The sequence below is a fragment of the Neofelis nebulosa genome, chromosome 7 (assembly GCF_028018385.1).
Source record: "Neofelis nebulosa isolate mNeoNeb1 chromosome 7, mNeoNeb1.pri, whole genome shotgun sequence".
Classification (NCBI taxonomy): Eukaryota; Metazoa; Chordata; class Mammalia; order Carnivora; family Felidae; genus Neofelis; species Neofelis nebulosa.
In genome coordinates this window covers 51221461-51240904 of record NC_080788.1, presented here as the reverse complement: position 1 = coordinate 51240904, position 19444 = coordinate 51221461, and the positions used below count along the sequence as shown (strand labels likewise).

Sequence of the window (19444 nt, the reverse complement as noted above, 5' to 3'; positions counted from 1 at the left end):
TGCGATGTGTTTTATTATACAATAAAATGTCAGTTTGGGGACATCTGCAATAGTCTCATGAACAAATATTTTACAAATGATTAATGTGTGATATTACAAAGTTGCACATCAGTAAAGGATCTGTTCAAAGTATAAAATAGATGAATGGGTTTTAACACAATAGAGTATGAAAAATTCAGTGATATGGCTTTATATTCCATAGAGCAACTCACCTAAAAAGCTACACCTATTGAGTTTTGATATAGTGTCAAAGAAGAATATTCATAATTATCTGAAAGGCTATTAAAATACTACTTCTTTGTCCAACTACATGTCTGTGTGAGACCATATTTTCTTTATTATACTTCATCCAAAACAGCATATTAAAACAGATAAAGGCCGGGGCGCCTGGGTGGCTCAGTTGGTTGTGCATCTGACTTTGGCTCAGGTCATGATCTCACGGTCAGTGAGTTTGAGCTCCATGTCAGGCTCTGTGCTGACAGCTGAGAACCTGGAGCCTACTTTGGATTCTGTATCTCCCTCTTTCTCTGCCCTTCCCCTTCTTGTGTCTGTCTCTCTCTCTCAAAAATAAATAAACACTAAAAAAATTTGAAAAAACCCAGATAAATGCAGGAGCAGATATGATAATTTAATTGTCTTCTATGAAGCCTGATATTAAAGGGTTTTCAAAATTGTAGGACAAAGTCACAAGTCTTGTTACTATTTTTTGAAAATATAGACAATTTGTAAAAACTTTTTAATGTTAAAACATGTTTATTATTGTTATTTTAAAGTAAATAACATTTTTTTAAACTCTTAGTTTATTTCCTTAACAAGGTAAATATTAAGGAAATATGAAATAACCCATATCAACAAAAGTTCTTTCTGGTCCTCAATTATTTTTAGGTGTAGAGAATTCTTGAGCCCAGAAAGATTCAGAATCACTTATTTAACTTCTTTCCTATTCAAGGAGATGGAAGGAAATAGATAGAAGCATACCTTGTTTTATTTTGCTTTGCTTCATTGTACTTTGCAGATACTGCATATTTTACAAACTGAAGGTTTGTGAGTATTTTTCATTGAGCAAGTCTGTCAGTGCAATTTTTCCAAAGCATTTGCTCATGTCGTGTCTCTGTGTCACATTTTGGTGAGTCTCCTAATATTTCAAACTTCTCCATTATTATTATATTTATTATGGTGATCTGTGATCAGAAATGTATTGTAATTGATTTGGAGTGCAATGAACCATGACCACATAAGATGGCACACTTGGTCGATAAATGTTGTTTGTGTTCTGATGGCTCTACCAATTGGCTGTTCCCCTGTGTCTCTCCCTCTCCTTGGGTCTCTCTCTTGCCTGAGACGCAACAGTATTGAAACCAGGCCAACTGATAACCCTACAATGGGCCCCTAAGTGTTTAAGTGACAGAAGAGTTGCATGTCTCTCACTTTAAATTGAAAGCTAGAAATTATTAAGCTTAATGAGGAAGGAATGTTGAAAGGTGAGCTAGGCCAAAAACTAAACCTGTGCATCAAACACTTTGCCAAGTTGTGAAGGCAGAGGAAGAGTTCTTGAAGAAATTTACAAATGCTACTCTAGCAAACACACAAATGATAAGAAAGCCAAACAGCCTTGTTGCTAATAGGGAGAAAGTCTGAGTGGTCTGGATAGAAGGTCAAACAAGCCACAAGTCCTCTTAAACCGAAGCCTAATTCAGAGTGTGGCCCTGACTGTCGTCGATTTTACAAAGGCTGAGAGATGAGGAAGGTGCAGAAGAAAAGTCTGAAGCTAAGAGAGGTTGGTTCATGTGGTTTAAGAAAGAAGCCGTCTCCATAATGTAAAAGTACAAGATGAAACAGCAAGTGCTGATGTAGAAGCTGCATCAGAAGGTCTAGATAAGATAATTAATTATCCAGAAGGTCTAGATAAGGTAATTAATGAAGGTGGGTACAGATTTTCAATGTAAGATGAAGCAGCTTTATATTGGAAGAAGATGCCATCTAGGACTTTTGTAACTGGGGAGAAGTCAATGCCTGGCTTCAAAGCTTCAGAGGACAGGCTGACTCTCTTGTTAGGGGCTAATGCACCTGATGAATTCAATGCTTATTTATCATTCTGAAAGCCCCAGGGCTGTTAAGAATGATGCTAAATCTACTCGACTGATGCTCCTTAAATGGAACAACCAAACCTGGGTGGCAACACATCTACAACAGTTGTCTACAACAGTTTACTGAATATTTTAAGCCCACGATGTCACCTACTGCAGAGCAAAAAAAAAAAAAAAAAAAAACTTATTTCAAAACATTACTGCTTACTGACTGTGCATCTGGTCCTCCAAGAGCTCTGATAAGATGTACAATGAGGTTAGTGTTTTCATGCCTGCTAACACAACATCCACCCTGCAGCCCACGGATCAAGGAATAATTTTGACTTTTAAGCCTCATTATTTAAGAAATACATTTTATAAACTATAGCTGCCACAGATGGTGATTCCCTTGGTGGATCTTGGCAAAGTGAATTGAAAACTTTCTAGAAAGCATTCATCATTCTATATGCTGTTAAGAACATTTATGATTCATAGAATGAGGTCAAAATATCAACATGAATGGGAGTTTGGAAGAAATTTATTGTAACCCTCATGAATGAATTTGAGGGGTTCAAGACTTCGGTGGACAAAGTAACAATAGATTTGGTGGAAATAGCAAGAGAACTAGAATTACAGGTGGAGCCTGAAGATATGACCGAATTGCTGCAAACTTATGATAAAACTTTAACTGATGAGGAGCTGTTACTTATGGCTGAACAAAGAAAGTGGTTTCTTGAGATGGCACCTGGTCCTGGTGAATATGCCGTGAAGACTGTTGAAATGACAACAAAGGACTTAAAATATTACATAAACTTAACTGATAAAGCAAGCGACAAGGTTTGTTGGAATTGACTCCGATTTTGAAACAAGTTCTGTAGGTAAAATGTTATCAAACAGCAACATATGCTACAGAGAAATTGTTCATGAAAGGAAGAGTCAGTCCACACAGTGAAGTTCATTGTTGTCTTCTTTTAAGAAATTGCCACAGCCATTCCAATCTTCAGCAACCACCACCCTGATCCGTCAGCAACAATTAACATAGAGGCAGGACTTCCAGCAGCCAAAACATTCTGACTCTGTGAAAGCTCACGTATTTTCAAATATGGCTCTATTCTTTTTTTAATCATTTTTTTTTAATTTAAATTCCAGTTAGTTAGCCTACAGTGTAATAGTAGTTTCAGGTGTAGAACTTAGTGATTCATTGCTTGCATACAATACCCAGTGCTCATCACAAGTGCTCTCCTCAATACCCATCACCCATTTAACCCATCTCTCCCCCCACCTCCCCTCCAGTAAACCTCAGTGTGTTCTCTGTAGTTAGGAGTCTGCTTTGCGGTTTTCCCTCTATGTTCGTTTGGTTTATTTCTTCAGTTCCACATATCAGTGAAAATCGTATGGCATTTGTCTTTCTCTGACTGATTTACTTTGCTTAGCATAATACACTCTAGCTCCATCCACATCATTGCAAATGGCAAGATTTCATTATTTTTGATGGCTGAGTAATATTCTTTTGTATTTATATACCACATCTTCTTTATCCATTCTTCAGTCGATGAATGAATTTGGGCTCTTTCCATAATTTGGCTATTGTTAATAACACTGCTATCAATACCAGCGTGCATGTGTCCCTTCGAGTCAGTATTTTTGTATCCTTTGGGTAAATGTGGTGCAATTTCTGGGTCATAAGGTAGTTCTCTTCTTATTTTTGAAGAACCTCCATACTGTTTTCCAGAGTGGCTGCACTGGTTTTGCATTCTTGATTTTTAAAAAATCCTGTTTGGAATAGGAATTCAACTTGGATGGTTGCATTTTGTGGCCAGGAGGACAAATTGAAGACCCATATAGTACTTCTGTTTTCTTTCCTTCCATTTTCCACCATAATTTATGGGCTACAGATTGAATTTAACCTACATTGGAATTAAAGGTTTTTTTCATCCTTCCCATTAGGAAAACCTTGGTGATTCTTGTCCAAGATTGTCACTTATTAAAAATATTCTCCTCCATAACTTAGACACATAGAAAATTTTACAGTTTATTTATTTTTTTAAATTTTTTTTAACATTTATTTACTTTTGAGACAAAGAGAGACAGAGCATGAACGGGGGAGGGTCAGAGAGAGAGAGGGAGACACAGAATCTGAAACAGGCTCCAGGCTCTGAGCTGTCAGCACAGAGCCCAACGCGGGGCTCGGACTCACTAGCCTTGAGATCATGACCTGAGCTGAAGTCGGATGCTTAACCGACTGAGCCACCCAGGTGCCCCGAAAATTTTACAGTTTAAATTCCTACTCACAGCTTAGTGTTTTGGCCTCCCATCTCATCATAATTGGAAAAAGAGTTAGAATATGAAATGAAAGCAAAATGACTGAAACAATCTATAGATATAATTGGAAATTATCTATTTAGGGATGAAGACGTTTCTACTCGGAATTAAGACATTTCTACTTGTTACTATTTATATATTCAAAATTAATTAAGGATGCAAGAGTCTCTTCCCAGCTAGACTCTGAGCACCTTCGGAACAGCAGCTATCTCAGTCGGTTTGGTTAGCCCTCACCTACTCAGCAAATGAAACGCAGAAAGTACTCAGTCTGTATTTGTTTAATTGTAGAATAAAATTGACTTATTTAAAGTGTACTTTTCCTCTAATTTAAAAACCTTTTATTCTTCCATATAATTTATCTCATTATATAGCATAGATGTTAATTACCATGTTACGTAATGTATCATTTTGGGGAAAAAAAAGTTAGGAAAGCTGTCTGGTCAGGATTGGTGCGTTGAAAATCTGCAAAGTTTCCTTGTACACAATCCACCTACCAGGTTTTTTTTCCTTTATCAGTTGGTAGGAATAGGAGGATTTTTATTGTTAATTTTCATTAAGGAAGATGGTTAATTTAAATGGGAAACGGGTATTATAATATAAACACAATCTCCTCCAACCCAGAAATCCTCTCCACATAGTTGAGAAGGAAGACGCTTTACTATTGAATAAGCATTAAAACAGAATGTGATGTGTATCTCAGGAGATCAACTAACAGATTGCAAAGACAGAACATCCCCCACCCCCAAACCTTTTATATAACCAAGCAGGTACAACCCATTACTTACATGTTCTCAAAATAAAAAATAACTAGTTCTCAAATAAGCGGTCTTGACAACACCATTTGTCACATACAGTTCATCCCAACCTTACTTAGAAATTGGGGTGACCATCTGTGCTGTGTTTATCCAGAGGAAAACCAAACTTTTCATGTCTTTATAACATGAGACAGTTTTGCAACTGGAGCAAGCTGCACAGGGAAGTGACCCTCCCACAGAAAGTGGGAGATAGTGGCGTTACCTTCCTTGATGTTTACATTTCAAACAGATGGCTCTGAGTCCTTGAGAAAGAGTTTCCCAGATTATAAAGCTGACAAAATGTTGATCTAGTCTTCAAAGGGATTTACATACATTTCAAAGGAGATAGTACTTAAAGTTATAATTTTTCTAAGTAAATACTCAAAGAAAAAGGAGGACAGGGAAATCTCATTTATTTGCTAGAGAGAACATTAAGCCTCCTGTATTTCATTTGTATTTGTCCCTACAGTACCTACTATCTGGCTACTTCATGCAGTCCTTTATGGGAGATGAGTGGGGTGGCGAAGAGAGGGAGGGAGCACTGCTCTCATCGCTCTCATACCCTGCTTTGTTTGTTTGTCGTCGTTTTCTCCTGTTTCTGAATGTTAACCTCAGCACTTGTTGGCCAAGCTGTGACTTGAAGTGACTACTGCCCTGCAAGTGGAAAAGACTCCTTTAAGTTTGTTCTTCCAGATACTGGCATGGGGAGATGTCTGGGAACAGCTTTCTCAACTTCCTCTCCCTTGGTCTCAGGTTCGCAAGCCCCCAGTTTAACCTGTAGTTAGTAAATGCCCGTTTAGTCAATAAAGGGATTAAATTGTCTCTTTAATCGTGATCCAAATTATTTCTCTTTTTTCCCCCTGTTACAAAGTTATTCTTTATGTTTCCTTTTTAAAACTTTTTTGCATTGCAGGTATGAGCCCCTAAAAGGCCTGGTTCAAATAAGCACGTTAGTGAATGTGTCTGAAAAAGCTTTCTTCTCTCCCTCCTGGGATGTCACACTCTCCTGGCTTTCTTCCTGTGTCACTGGCTACTACTTCTTGGTCTCCTTACTTGCAACTTTTCCTCTACTTGACCCCCAAATGAAAGAGAGCATCTGAACAGAGTCAAATGTTATTTGTTCACTATCATCACTCCTTACGTCGTTTCTTCTAGTCCCATGGATTTAATACCATCTGATATTGATGAATCTATGTCTATATCTCCAGCTCTTGTATCTCCTATCAGTTCCAAACTTTCATATCAATAGCTTACTTGAAAACTCAACTAAATAGCTGAACAGTAATACAAACTTTACATGTAGAAGTAGAATCTTAATGTTCCCAGTTCTACCCTTCCTTCAGCCTTCTTAATTGAATGGCACCATTATTCATTTAACCAGTCAAGCAAAACACAAAACAAAACAAAGACCTAAGAGTCATTTCACTGACTTACATGATTTAACCTAAGTTCTGTTAATTCTACTTCTAAAATATATTTCATATCCACTTCCTCTGTCAATTCTTTTTATTTTAAGAGAGAGAGAGAGAATTCCAAGCAGAATCTGCCCTGTTAGCACAGAGCCTAATGCAGGGCTTGAACTCACGAACTGTGAGATCATGATCTGAGCTGACACCAAGAGCTGAGGCTCCACCTGCTAAGCCACCCAGGTGCCCCCCTCTGTGAATTCTTACAGCCACCAACCCCAGTTCATATATCATCCTTTCCCAGGAAAGAAGGAGAAACTGCCTTTCAATCAGCTCTCAGCTTTCACTCTTAAACCTCTTTCTCCCTATACCAGTGGCCATGATCTTTTGATTGTAAATCTTATTCATTTGGTAATTTTATGATAACCCTTTAAGAACTTTCCACTGCATTTAAATTAAAATTCTTTTTTTTAAGTTTTTATTTAAATTCCAGTTAGGTAACATACAGTGTAATATTAGTTTCCAGGGTACAATATAGTGATTCAACACTTCCAAACTACACCTGGTACTCAGCGTAAGTGCACTCCTTAATCCCCATCACCTATTTAACTCAACCCCACACATACCTCCCCCGCTAGTAACTTCTAGAATCAATTTGTTCCCAATAGTTAAGTGTCTGCTTCTTGGCTTCCCTCTCTCTCTCTTTCTTTTTTTTTCACCCTTGTCCTTTGTAAGTCAGAGAAAGACAGTACTTAAGGATTTCATTCATATGTGGAATAGAAGAAACAAAATAAATTAAAATTATTTTTAAAAAATTAATGTTTATTTCTCAGACAGAGACTGAGCATGAGTGAGGGAGGGGCAGAGAGAAGGAGACACAGAATCCGAAGCAGGCCCCTGGCTCTGAGCTGTCAGCATGGAGCCTGATGCGGGGCTCAAACTCACCGTGAGATCATGACCTGAGCCAAAGTCGGTTGCTCAACCGACTGAGCCACCCAGGCGCCCCACAAATTAAAATTCTTTATTGGAATGTCCTTCATACTTTTTATTCAAATGCTCCTAGATATTTAAAAGTGGACAACTAAAAGTAAATATTGGAGAAAAGTCCCTTGCATTAGAAAAATTAACATTTTAAAATAAAAAAAGTTACATCTTTCTCCTAAATATATTTAACTGTCCAGTTATTAAATATAATAAGCAAAATTATTTTGTAAAATCATCTTGTAGTGAGATGAGACATGGAAATTTTCTTTAATTAGATCATATTTCTGTGAATTGTAACAGTTTTTACAGCTAGAATAAGACAGGGTTCAAGATTCAGCATTAGATCCATTCTTATTATATACTTTAGGATTTTTTTTTTTGCATAGACAAATTTTGACTGTACAGATCATTCAGATATGCCTTAATTAGTGTGATAGAGACATGTATCCCTCAGAAATATTATATATGGCTACATTAGTGATTTCATTTCGTGGTTAAAACCATTAATTTATAATTATGCATTTGATGGAACAGCCGTATTCTATCAACATCTGAGAGGGAGGAATCCATCCTAATTGACCAAAGCTGACTCTCTATAGTTCAGAACATGTAATTTGGGAACATTTTGTTCTACGCTGGAACACACTTAAGTGGATGTTAAGAGTGCAATTTAATCAACTCTGTAGAAATTAACAGCAAAAAGAAGAAACAGTGTTAGTCATTATTAAGTGTGTACTTATAAAACATGTGCTCTTTACAGGAGAGTCTATAACATATTCCTGCTAATTTAAACTTAATAAATGAATCACGAAAATATATAGAATACTGGATAAGTGGCCGAGTGACAGCAAGCAGGGGGCTTTCAACCAAGTATGGTAAGTAATGGGTTTATAGCACTCAGTGATCTTTTGTCAAAAGTTAATGAGATGTATCTTTTCCAATTCTAAATAAATATTATTTGTCTTATTTCCCATATATGTATGTTTTTCTTTATAATGTAATATTGATTGGAAGTAAACTTAAAAAATCTTTGACCTCTTCCTAAGATCATGCAAAACATGCAGGTGAGACACTGGACTACCTCATGGATGGTAGCAGTGTACAATATCACTTTGACTATATTACCAGAACTCACTCCAAATTATGGCCCTCCTTAGATCTGGATCTAAACTGATTCATGTGTAAAATGGAGCCTATAGTCACTGATTCTTCCAGATACCTCATATACAGATTTCAATATACTCCTTTCTCTGTAGATTTCTCTTTTTTTTAGGGTTTTTTTTTTTGAGAGAGAGAGAGATAGAGAATGAGTCGGGGAGGGGTAGAGCGAGGGAGACCCCAAGCAGCGATGTGGGGCTTGAACTCATGAACCGTGAGATCATGACCTGAGCCAAAGCCAAGAGTCGAACAATTAATCCAACTGAGCCACCCACGTGCCCCTCTGTAGCTTTCTTTCTAAAAAACCTTATAGTTGCTGAGTTTCAGTTGATACCACAATGCCTTATTTAATTTTTCCTACTTAAAGGGTCAATGTTTCTTTCAGAAAAATATAACATCTAAAAATCTATACTTTTTAAGTGACATATTTCCCTTAGAAAAATATTAAAAATTAAACAGAATCAATTAATTATTTTAAAAAGACAAACTGGTTTCACCATTATTATTTTTTTCAAATCACATACTTCATGAGACTCTGGTTTTCTTTTTCTAGTTTAATTCTTTTGAAAATCATGATTAGATTGCAGATGCAGTCACAGCAGGCCATCTTTCCAAGGTGAGGGCCATTCCATCAGGACTTATGCAGGTGTCTGTTCTCTAAAAACAATCTCAGCAAGAAGTGGGCAATGGAATTTTATTTATGCAAGGCAGAATTCTATAAACAGGTTGTGATTTTAGTGTATATTTTGCCCATTGCCTTGAATTTTTTATATTGATCCTTTAATACTATTTTCTTTTTCTATACACAGACAAGAAATACAGAGAATCCTATTTTTTTTTCCACTGTAAAAGTAAACCCAAAGGAATAAAATACTGTATCTTTGACAGTATGTGTATGGTAGGAACACAGATTTTAGTGCCAAATTGACTAGGTTCAAATCCCAACGGTGCCACCAAACTATATGATGTTGGGAATGGTACTGTACTTGTCTGTGCCTCAGTTTCTTTATTTGTAAAATAGACATAATGTTAATAGTAACTATACCATATGGTTGCTAAGAAGTGAAATGAGCCATTCAGGTAAACCATCTGATCCCAAAAAGTGTTCAGTAAGCATTAGCTAACACCATCCAAGACAAACCACTGTTGGTGATTTGCTCTTGGGCTTTTTTCTCATGTATTTTCAACATTTGTTATAATAATAATAATAATAATAATAATAATAATGTATGTGTATATGTGTATCCTGCTTTTCTTTTGAAATTAACTTTTAATAATTTTTAATAATTTTTATGACTACAAAATTGTTACACACTCTTTGTTACAAAAAAATATACAGATAACACATTGACTCAAATATTGCTTTGATCATGGAAGCCATTTAAAATGCTTTTTCTAGAGTATCTTAGAACACTGGTATAAACAGCTGAGGACAACTCTCCTCATCTGTGAGAAAGCATAATATAACTGAAAATTGGTTACTTGTCCCAAGGGAAATTAGACATTCTTCCCACAATGAGTCTTCAGGGGGCACTTATAATGGGGTCCTTATGCTGGCTGCCTCATTGATAGATATGTGATTTAAAGCCAGTGTCTCCAAGAGAAACAGTCCATTTACTGCTCATCACCAGTTGCTATCTTATTTCATTCAGGATAGAGTTCCCAGAAGACTTCATCAGCAGGAAAGAAGCTCTAATAATGTGGAATAGAAATACCAGAAGACTCCTATCAGGTCAGCTTGCTGCAACAAAATACCACAAGCTGAGTGGCTTAAAGAGCAGAAATTTGTTTTTTACCTTTCTGAAGGCTGGAAGTCCAAGATTGAGGTTGTTGGCAGATTTGGTTTGTGGTGAAAGTTATTTTCCTGGCTGGCAGATGGCCACCTTTTTGCTGTGTCTTCACAAGATAAAGAAATAGAAACAGAGGGACAGAGAGAGATAGCTCTTCTTCTTCTTTTTCTTCTCCCCCTCCTCCTCCTCCTCCTCTTCCTCTACCTTCTTCCTCTTCTTGAGAGACAGAGCATGTGAGCTGAATAGAGAAGAGGGAGGGAAGGAGGGAGAGAGAGAGAGAGAGGAAGAGAGAGAAAGAGATAGAGATAGAGAGAGAGAGAGAGAGAGAGAATCCCAAGAAGGATTCTTGAGCCCCGATGCAGGACTCAGTCTCCCATCCCTGGGATCATGATCAGAGCTAACTTCAAGAGCTGGATGCTCAACTGACTGAGCCACCCAGGCATTGCTCTTCCTCTTCTTAAAAAGCCACATTACTATCTGATTGGGGCTCTGCCATTATGATATTATTTAATTTTAATTACCTCCTAAAGACCTTATTTCCAAATATAGTTATATTGGGAGTTAGGGCTTCAACATATGAATTTGGGGAGGACAGCAATTCAGTTCATAGTAGCTCCTATATTCTGTGCAGGGGAATGTCAATCTTTCATTCTGGGTGCATTTTCCTTGTCCCATCATGTGACAGAAAAGGAATTTCTCTGTTTTGTTTAACATCTAACATCATCATGAAAACAATAAATGAACATCTTACTGTGTGCTAGGAACTATGATGGATCCTGGGGCTTAAACTCTGTTCTTCAGAAAATCCATTGCCTCCATTTTGTCAACTCATGCTATGTTTCAAACCTTTTGATGGCTTTTACCTCATTCATTTGGCCAAACTTACCTTTCACATAATAGTCCACTATGAACCACTCACCATACTTCATTTTTTCATTCTACAAATGCTTCTGAGTGCTTACCACATGCTGGGTATGTTGCAGGCATTGCTGATACAGAGGCAATGTAAACAAAGTTTCTGCTTTCATGGAATTTAAAGCCAGTATGGGGTTCCGACAAGGAATGAACAAAATAACATGCTATCAGTTAGTAACCCTTATTGTGAAGACATAATAAGGAGGCAAGGAGGAGACAGAGCAATTTAGGTGAGTATATGTGCTATTTTGGATAGAGTGGTTAAGGAAGCTTTCCTGGATCATGTGGGCATTTGAATACGGACTTGAATAATTGAAGGAGGAAGTTGTGTGACTATTTAGGGAAAGGGCATTTGAGGCAGAGGACAGAGCAAATGCAGAGTTGTTGAAGTGGGAACATGCTTGAAGTATTTGTGAAATAGTAAGCTGACCGAAGGGGATGAGGGAAGTAAACTAGGAGAAAGAAAGATTGAAGAGTGTAATTGAAGAGAGAGCCAGGGACCCGATCATGTAAGACTGGGTGGCATGGTAAGTCTTTGAGTTTCAAGTAGATAGGAAACTTTTTCTAAGTTTTTATTATCTTATCAGGAAACCTTTAGAATAGGGGACAGAGTTGGTGGCTGTGTTGAGACTAGGAGACTAGGTGGCAAGTGTGGAGAGAGGAGGCACTCCTGCTATAGCAGTTGTCCAGTCTAGAAGACCCATCTCTGCCTCACTGATATATATCACTGAATTCCTGCCTTCTCATCTTTACTCTGAGCTCCTTGTTCGGCACCATTCCACTCCTCTCCACTTGTTCAATGCTTTGTGATCCCCAGCTCATCTCATTGGCTGATTTAATCCATGTCCAGTATATTTTATATTTTATTTAATATTGCAGGCAACTTCACATACATTAACATTCTTGGTTTCTCCCAACTAAATCCATTATTTTGAGAATGATTTCCTAATTTTGTATGATGCTATCTTACTAAAGTAACACTTTTCTTACTTGAAGATATCTGACTCCAAAACCTTATCTAAATGGAATGCAGAGAATCCAGAAGAGGAAGCCTCTGCTAGAAAAGATGCCCCAAATCCATGAGCTCAAGTTCACATATTTTCTTCTTACAACTTCATCTCCACAAATGACTATTGGAAGAGATACAAGATAAATGTTCATGGTGCACTGTGGCAAGAAGGTTCCCTCTGTCCTTGTTTCTGGGGATTCCACTTATAATCCCACTGAGGGTGAAGGAGAATTTGTTTTTCCCCAGCTGACAGGATAGAGCATTCAGCTCACTCAACATGATGTAGGGTAAAGTCAGTCCAATATATCTAAACCACTCTATCAGTAGGAAATAGTGGGGACACCCAAAGGAACAGAATAGGATATTTTGACCAGAAGAAGGAAGAATGTGTCTGATATTTTTTAAAGTTTTGTATTGAGAGGTCCTAGGAGGGCTATAGTTGACAAATTAGGAAGCATTTCTAACTCTTAAGCTTTCTGTTATTCTGGCCAGCTTCCATTTCTTTCCACTATCCACCTTCCACTTTGTCTAACTCATTTCCACCTCTCTATCTGGAGGAAAAGAGGGTGAATTTTGTATATCATTCTATCTAATCATCTTATTATTTAAGAACTAGAGAGAAATTTCTGGAAATAATGAAAAAATAGAACAAAATGCATAGAAGTGTCTCAGGAATGCCTGCTAAAGCATTACTATTTGTAATGGTGACTGCATAATACATTTATTTAAGTTTAGCACTGATTTTTTATGTTGCAGAGTTGGCACCTGAATTAATCAAGATAAATGAGCTGGCCCTGAAAATAATGAGCAGTGTCTAAACAACTGTGGCATAGGTTTTCAATGAATGTCTCTTGAATTGAATTCAATTTCAATACTAATCTGTCCCATTAAATTAATTATATAAATCCTGAGAAAGACAACTTGTATATCCAGCTTATAATTATGACAGCTGTGAAAAGATAGGAAGGCCCTCGGTAGACTCCTTAATGACAGTGGAGTGAATGTTTTACTCAGGTTTCCAATAGACCCCTAAACCCTGAGAGATCTGGCTTCATCATTATCAGTTGCATGAGGCATAATTTTTCTAAGTCTCTATTTTCTTATCTACAAAATGGTAATAATGATTGACACCTCCCCCACTTAGACTTTGACAAGAGAGACCCCTGGCCTGGGCCTCACCCTGGTCCTTTTCTGATTATGGCCCTCCATAAGATGTGAAGTTAACAGGGTCAAGGAGATGCATCCATTCAGAGGCTAAAGTACCCCAACTCTGCCCCACAGCCCAGCTCTGAGCACTGAGGTCTCCAGAATTTCAAGTTTGTGGGGCTGTGAGGGGCTGTGTCAGAGATGAAAGGTATATGGACAGGTGAAAGGGGTATGTTCCACTGAGGATCCACAGTGTGTATTTCAGTCATCTTGTGCAGTGCAGGTGCAGCCTGAGGTGAGAAAAGAGGGGTACACCAGGGATGGGTACCCCAGAGTGTAAAACTCCAAGGTGTGAGAGAATGTCAAAATGAAACCTGAAATTCTAGGTAGTTATGTGACATATTTTAAAAGATGAGGATAGACTGTATTGTATTTAGCATGTTGTTAGCTTGATTCATTATTATTATTTTTTAATTTTTTTTAACGTTTATTCATTTATTAAGAGACAGAGAGAGACAGTGCGTAAATGGGGGAGGGGCAGAGAGAGAGGGAGACACAGAATCCGAAGCAGGCTCCACGAACTGACGGCATAGAGCCCGACGCAGGGCTTGAACTCACGGACCATGAGATCATGACCTGAGCAGAAGTCGGATGCTTAACTGACTGAGCCACCCAGGAACCCCTGATTCATTATTATTTGTAAATATTATTTGTAATTTGAGATCATTGCAGATTCACATGAAGATGTAAGAAATAATATGGAGGGATCTCTTGTACACTTTGCCTAATTTACCCCAAAGATAACATTTTGCAAAACATGACATGACATCACGACCAAGATACTGACATTTGTACAACCCAAAGATTATATTCTGATTTCCCCAGTTTTACTTGTACTCATTGTTATGTATGTGTGTGTTAAGTTCTGTACATTTTATTACCTGCATAGATTCATGTATTTGCTACCACAGTCAAGACACTTCTGATACCACAATGACTCCTTGTGGATTTATTACTTTTAAATATGTAGGCATATAGAATGTCCCAGAAAAATACTTTTAAAATTAAGTGTTTGGTCTAGGCTAAATTAAGAGTAAAGTAATAAATCAGAATGGAGAACATTTCCGAAAGGGAAAATGCTTCCTGAGACAAAATGCTACTATTAACCCAGTCATTCCATTATGAGAGGCTTTTCTCCCACCTATATTTAGAGATGGGGTTGTTGGAGGGTTGTAGTTGAAATCGCTGCCTCTGATTCCTAGGACAGGCTGTTTCCCCATATTCCTTATTGCTCAGCACCCCACCTCTACATATTGTTTCCTCAACACTCTTTTTGTTCTTTATTGCTCAATGCTCTGCATCTATGAACATAGGAAAGCTGACACTGTATAACCCTCATATTTCAGCAAAGGTCTTGGGCTTCCTAAGGAGCTCTGATTTCTATAGAGTTTGTAGAAGGCTAATCTTATTGGGACCTATAAACTTCTCAGGCTTATGCTCTACCCTGGGTATAGACTTTTAGGGCAACTAGTAAGGCATAACTAATAAAGCGAACTTATGTTCTGCTGGGGCCATTGAACAAGGCAGAAAGGAATTTTATTATCTGCTGATAATGGTAGTTGTTGTTGAAGGGTGTGGAAAAAGAAAAAAAAACACTATGAGAGGAAGAGACAAAGTAAGAAACTCATGAAACATAATCAGATGAAAAGAATTGGAGTTAGATTACAGTCAGGAATCACGTTTGGAACAGTTCCACCCTTGAACTTCCGCAGCCTGTCCCAGATGTTCTGTGGTCTACTCTGGAATCCCTGTGATAGTTGGCAGGAGCCCCCCTCCACCAGTTACAGCCTGTTGGATCCTTGACAGGCTGGCTCGTTCTTCAAGCTCTTCTTTTCCAGTCCTTTGGCTTCTAAGTCTCTGCATTTTTAGCAGTTGGTTGACTCTTAGCAGGAGCCAAGACCTAATCTGGGAATGAAGCCAGGATCCAGGGCATCCAAAAGGCAAAAATTGGCTGTGAAAATAAACCTAGCACTTCCTTGGGGACTCTGGTATGTTAGCAATGTTGTGGAAGCAAACCTGCTATTTACTTTGGTGTCAGAATTTATACACACACACACACACATGTATATAAATTGATATATATGTGAAGCTGAAGAAGTTTAAGAAAGATCATTTCTGATATTCTAGAGAAGGAGCTCAATAGATAATGTCTAAAATTATGAAATCCTGAAGTAGCAACACTGCAAGTTATAAATAGAGCCTCCCCTAAGGTATGTAGGATACAGGATAATACTTTTGTAGTGCCTTTTTTTTTTTACATAAACAATTCAGTTTAAGGTGTGTGATAAAGTTCATGGGCCCATGAAAGATATCAGGATTTGATTTATTTGCAGATGTAGAGAAAAGAAGAGGTATTTACATTTAGGAAGTATCATAGTGTCCAGGAACACCTCTTCTAGTTCAGGCACAGAAACCATAGCCTTGTGTTCTTTATTGTCAACAGTTCCATTCTTGGCTAATTTCATATCTCTTCACTGTCCTGAGAGAAAAGATAGCAGTACTGTTATTACTCATAAGGCACTATTTCTTCAGAATCTGTATTGAAATAATATAGATCTTACTTTACAGTTCCCTAATTCTACGTATTTAATGCTGGTTAAACCGTTACTTTCTGTGAATACTGTTTTCCAGTGACTTGGAAAAGCTGATGGGGTATTATAATAACAGAGACTATCTCTTGTCTAGCACAGCTGAAGACTGACCCTGGAGATTGATATGTCTTCATGCACTGGAGGCAATTAGAGCAAACGGATGAGAAGGGCCTGTTGGTATTCAGGAGCAACAGTCTCAAGAACCCTGGGTGGGGGGCACAGTACTTCTGTAGGACTGCCTGACAGTGGGTAGTGCCAGTGGCAGAGGGCATACAGGCGAAAGAATTTCTGCCATCACCACCAAAACCACACGCCCATGTTTGGATGCTGTAGACCTGAAATAGCAGGATAAGTGGAACATGGATGGGTGAGATCCATTGCACAGGCTTCTAGGTGCAGCTCTAAGCCAAGGGTCAACAGTGGAAAGTTGGAAGTCCAGGGTCTGAACTTATCCTGTGTCTGATATAAATGAGTCATCCCACATCAGCAAGTAAGCACCATATTAATGGTTCAGTCTTAGAAGATCCCAGGAAAGAAATACTTGTGTTGTCCAGCAGGAGTGATCTGATCTGCTAGAACCAGATCCGTGCCTAGATCTGAAACCATGCCTGGATCTGGTATCAGATCCGTGCCTGGTCTCTTGGTGGTACGGGTCTGAAACATGAAGGCAAATGCAAGAAGAAACAGTTAAAGAATTTAAATATTCTTTATCTCTGATTTATTCTTAGAGAAGGGCTACTGAAGAAAAAAAGTAGAGTCAAGGGATCACTGTTTCTTGTAACAAGCCTTGTACTAGTATGTTAGTTTTTAAGTTCTATACATGTATTACTTCAAAACATAAAAATTAAAAAAATGAATATATCAAAACAAAACAAAATAAAGCCAAGTTGTAGTATATAGCCTTTTTTATAATCTGCCTTTTCTATCTAATGATATATCTCGAACATTTCCCCGTATTCTCATAAAATATGACTTGATGATTAAATAGTATTCTACCACACAGATGTGCCATAGCCATAACTGACTTAACAATTTTCTTACTTTGGGTATTTAAGTGATTTCCAGTTTGTCTTTGTGGAATGGAAATCAGCAGGAATTCGGCACTTCCACATTCGGTGTCCGATGGACTTGCTAAAAATGACTTTTCATTCTGTCTGTTGCTTCCAGCCCTTGTTGTTTCTGGAAACTTGCTGTATCAACCCTCTCCCCTAATAGATCTTATTATATGACAGTGTAGCTAAGAGTGTGGCTGCAGCAAGCCAGGTGGACCTGGGTTCAAATCATAAACCTCCCATTTTTCAGCTCTCAAAGACTCAGTGATCTTATATTTAAAAAAGGATTACTATAAGGATTATATGAAACATTGTATCTAAATTTATGGAGATACCTAGTTGATAATGGTATTATCATTTATTGGCTCTTCTCTGACACCTATTTATTGAGTGTTTTAATGTGGCAGGCCTTGTGATGGGTGCTAAAGATGCAAAGATGGGAGAAACAAGCAAGCCCTGATCTGTGACTATTACAGTGTCACATTATAGAAAATCATCAAGCTATTGCATTTTAAAAAATTCGGAATTGCAGCTATGCCAAATGCCAAAGAAGAGAGAGACCTTGTGCAATGCAGGCCTGTCATAGGAGATTTGATACAGTCACAGAGTGGCCCTGCGTTTCATAGGGATATCAGTCTGCCTTATGATTCTGGACAAAAAGAGAGGGCAGCAAGAAGATTGGTATCCTCCACCAGAAAACACAGTATTTGGTTTAAGATGTTGGGGTTTTTTGTTTGTTTTTTTGTTTTGTTTTGTTTTGTTTTGTTTTGTCTTCTGTGTTCATTCTCACAGAACAGAAACTGTATGCATGTGACTTTGCAATGAAACGGTGCAGACTGGGACCAGTGGGAAATATCTTTAACTCTTTCCTGCCCACTGTTCATGGCCTTCAGTCATCTTTCCTGTTTATAGCATCTGTGCTCTGAGAGCCTTTTCATGTGCCTCCAGGATGGACCATTGTAATGTGCTTCTTTGACTAAGGTCCGTTGTATTCCAGCTTTACTATGCCACTCTGGCTGTCTTTGAATCTCTAGGGCTTGGCAGGGTACCTGACACAAAGCAGCTTCTCACAACATGCAAAGCAGGTTGACTGAAATCTAATATCATATTTCAGGGCAGGGCAGACATCACCTGCCCAGGAAGATGTAGGGAGGAAGGAAGGGACTTCTGGTCCCTGAATATACTAGAGCCCTAAGACAGTTCAGCGTAAAAAGGAGTGGAAGGAAAATATCAAGAGGCAGCTCCTAGAAAGGGTTCAATGTAAAGGTGGGGAGGGAATTCCAGACAGGGAGACATGAGGTACATGGGTAAAAAAGGATAGCAACCTTATCTGTAGTAGGAGTATCAGTGTATGGCTGTGCCAGGAGCAGGGAGAGGTTGGGGAGAGGCTGTTAGGGAGATCAATAGTAGATGGCACTGGGAAAGTACTCGGAGCTGAGTTGTGAAATACCTTCTGCCATTAATATTAGAGACACATTTAAAATAAAACGCATAGGCTGGAGAAAAGCAGAGAGCTTTAAAAAGATAGAATTTAAGTACTGCTAATTATCTGACAGCACAGAAAAATAATAGAGCAAAACAAATCCTCCCAGCTGTGATCAGCATGCTTAAGGGTCTTGAACTTCACAAGCTGGCCAGGAACTAAAACTTCTGGGATCTGATATCCTTGCTCCTGACCTTGCAATTCCAGAGTTAATATTGTGTTCAGTGTCTGAAGGTAAAGGGATCTTCAGACCAGAAAAATATTGTATCTTCTTTTTTTTGTTAGTGATTACTTTTTGTATCTTTATTTTTAAAATATGTAAACAGTAGGTTTTGTGACTTTACTTAATGAATAAACTCCTCATTAACAAATTTCTTCATACACCAGGAGTCTAGAAAGTTTATTTATATAAGCTTTTAAGTTCATGAAAGAAAGTTAAGAAATCTGTTACTGAGTAAATAGGGGCTTAATATGCTTTCTTCCATTCCATGGTGTGTAGATTGCTTGTAAGAGTTGTGTGAACATATTGCTATATGTAGAATTGTGGTTCCCAGGAACTCACTTCATTAGCTGTCATCCTAATTTCTAGAAACACACTTTCAAGTTTATGTTGGCTGGGCTCTGAGGCTGCTGGCTATCTAAGTCTGGTCCCTTCTCTGAGGATTCAG

The 19444-nt window shown here is 38.1% G+C and overlaps 1 long non-coding RNA gene across 2 annotated transcripts; it reads left to right on the top strand.

Moving 5' to 3' along the window:
• Nucleotides 1-1482: 1482 nt before the first annotated feature.
• LOC131516541 (uncharacterized) lies at nucleotides 1483-19157 on the top strand. 2 transcript variants are annotated; one of them, XR_009264138.1, is made up of 5 exons: nucleotides 1483-1869; nucleotides 1900-5935; nucleotides 8333-8447; nucleotides 10383-10462; nucleotides 16336-19157. It is a non-coding gene; the product is annotated as an uncharacterized LOC131516541 (long non-coding RNA). The 2 variants fall into 2 exon arrangements; XR_009264137.1 differs by lacking the exons at nucleotides 1483-1869; nucleotides 1900-5935 and having other exon boundaries at nucleotides 7488-8447.
• Nucleotides 19158-19444: the final 287 nt, after the last annotated feature.